Raw genomic sequence first — 3,233 nt, forward strand, 5'->3', positions numbered from 1 at the left:
AAATAGTAATACAAGTATAAACTGATGCTGTAGGAGTGAATGTTTATTTACCCCCAAAATTCATATGTTGAAACTACTCCTTGACTGTGATGACATTTGGAGGTGGGGCCTCGGGAGGTGATTAGGTCATGAGGGCAGAACTCTCATGAATGGGATTAGGCCCCTTATAAAAGAGATCCCAGAGAGCAACCTTGCCCTTCAGCCATGTAAGGACACAATCTGAAGACGGTCATCTGTGGACCAAGAAGTGGAACTTCATCAAACACTAAATCTGTTGGAGGCTTGATCTTGGACTTCACAGCCACCAAAGCTGTAAAAATAAATTTCTATGGTATTTTGTTATAGCAGCCCAAACTTCCCTTCCTTTGATTGCATTAACATCAGAAAGTAATTCAAAAGAGCAACAGTTACGTGGAGTTAAAGATCAGTTATCTGCAATAATAGCTATAATATGTTACCTGCGTGTTATATGAAGGACACATTATGTTGAGACTATTGACCAGTGAATTTACAGAGTATATTGAAACTTCTTCACTCACAAACAAGCTACATTCTTAAGGTCATTGTTTTTTTAAATTTCTTTTATTATGGTAAGAACATTTAATAAATATATAAGTGTGTAACATGGTATTATTGACTATAAGTAAAATGTTGGACAACAAATTCCTAGAACTTATTCATCTTGCCTAACTGAAACTTTACGCCAATTGTTTAGGAACTTTCCATTTCTCTCCAACAGTCCCTGAAACCACCATTCCACTTTCATTTTAAGATAGTTCTTAAATCTAGTTGTTTACAAGTTCAAAGTGTCTCCAAATGAGCAATATTTGACATTTTCTCATCACTCTCAATATTCTTATTTCTATATTTGTTTCATTAGAAAGTCTGTCTCTTCTTACCAGGAACTTCAACACTCTGTATTCTTGATTCTATCAAATATGATAGAATTAACATTATTTAAAAAATCACTAAAAAACAATATGCCTTACACTCTCCACTGAGAGAGGTCAAAAGGGAGCTTGGTCTTGGAGCAACACTTCCCCAAATGTTCATAACTTCATATACTAGGTTCAAAGGTGAGACAGAGAGACAGCATTCAGAATCACTTATAGGTAATAAGTATAGTCCTTGAGCTCAGGAATTAAGACCTTGCCTCACTAGGCTTTCTATCCCTACCTTTTAATACCTACAGCTTCATCACCAATATTTGTATTAAATCCAGTAGTATTAATCTCATTATGTCCTCTGTTCTTGTTTATTTCAGTTATCCTAATAAGTACCAGCCTCCGTCACCCCTCATTTCCCATCCTATAATTCCTATAGTTTCTGCATGCCCGCTATTCTATCTCCATCTCTTTCCCTTCCTGACTTCTGAACCTCTTCCGCTTTGTCTCTGTAATTCTTGGTTCATCATCAGCAAAATCACACATTTCCTTAAACTCTTCTCTTTGCCTGAGGACAGTGCTTCCCCTGAAGCCCCTCAATGGATGATCATTTTTCTTCTGTAGTCTTTATACCTTTGATCCTGGAGGAGAGCTAGGTATTTTTTACAAATCTGGCCTCTTAAAGCCCTTTCCCCACTCTCCTCCCCAGACATCACCAGCTTTGAATCTCAGATTATATCACTCAGTACCTTGCACGGTGGCTACCATGTATGAAGGGAATCACGCCTCCCTCACTTCTTAGAGACTTTAGCTCCTGTTTTTTTTTTGTTTGTTTGTTTTTTGTCACTCTCTCCATTTTTCTCTGGACTTAATGCTTGGTAATTTCAGGATTTTTGTGCATTGTCTTTCCAATACCCTGGACTTTCAGTTCCTTGACCTCTTCTCTTGCAATGCTGTTGTTCTCTGCTCTACTTCAGCCACTCATTCCCATGTCATAATCCGATCTGGTCATCGCCAACAATAGTAACTCCCTTATATTTCAAGTTTATACTGCCCAATAGCACATTATCACCTACAACTCACACCTGTCCAACTCAGTCTCTCTAGTAGCCTACCTCTAAAAGTTCACAGCGCTACTGGAACCTCCCATCGTTTTATCCTACCCTGTGTTCACTGTTCTTCATCCCCTTGGTGTCATCTTTTTCATTCTTATCCACGTACATCCCAAGGTTAATCATTACTAACCACCCCTTGAAAACCTTCAGCAACCTTGGCCTCTCTTACAAAGTACTAGTTTGACAAAACTACGACCTTGATCATACTTGCTCTCCACCTACCCCTGATCTGCATTGTGCAACTGAACACAGCTAGAGAAAAACCCTCAAGCTCACTGGTCTCAGGTTAAAGTCATCACTACAATCCTCGGTGAGGCCTTCAGTGCTATCAAGGAAATAGAGTATAGCACACCCCTATTACTCTTCCAGAAGCCTAAACAATTAGTTCATGATTTCTCTTCTCTCCTCAAACCCTCCTATCTTATCTCAGTCTCGGCTAATGACCTTGTTTCTTATTTCCTGGATGACTTAAGCAGTCAGAAGAGAATGGCTGCCTACTACCTACTACCCCACTTACCTCCTCCCTGTGTTTGTATCCACATACACAGCTTTCCAACCTGCCACGGACGGACTCTCTGTGCTCCCATCTAAAGCAGACCTCTTAGTTTGTGGACTAGATCTAATTCCCCTTACTTTTTCAAGATTATTGTTTTAGAACTTTCTGCCTCTCTCTTCCACATTGCCACTTTTTCTCTCTCTTAAAAAATATAAACAGAAGTCTTCTTTTAATCCCACTTCCTTCATTTTTTACTTCCTTTTGCAGTAGAATTCCTTGAAAGAACTGTCTATACTTACTGTATCCAATCTCTCCACTCAGTTTTCTTCAGACAGGCTTTCACACCCAGTACGCAGTAGAAGGAGCTCTTGTTAAGGCCACATTACTAAGTCAAATGATCAGTGCTATTTCTCACTTTAGCTGACTTTCAATGACATTTGACACAGCTAGCCTCCTTCAGGGAACAACCTCCTCAGTCGGCTTCCAGGAGTCTCCCATTCTGTTACTGGATGCTTCTTCTTGTTCACCGGTCTTTTGCAAGTGTCTCCTTTCCTTCCTGGCTCACTTCCTATTTCTCTTGTTTTATCCATACTCCTTCCCTTGGTGATCTCATCAACTATCAAAAATTTAAATATCATCTATATGTCAAGGACCCCTAATTTTGTAAGCCTATCCTAGACCTTGCTCCAGGACCCCAAACTGAAAAATCCAAATGCCTTCTTGATACCTCCACTTGGA

Source organism: Pteropus vampyrus, unplaced genomic scaffold (assembly GCF_000151845.1).
Source record: "Pteropus vampyrus isolate Shadow unplaced genomic scaffold, Pvam_2.0 Scaffold8, whole genome shotgun sequence".
NCBI lineage: Eukaryota > Metazoa > Chordata > Mammalia > Chiroptera > Pteropodidae > Pteropus > Pteropus vampyrus.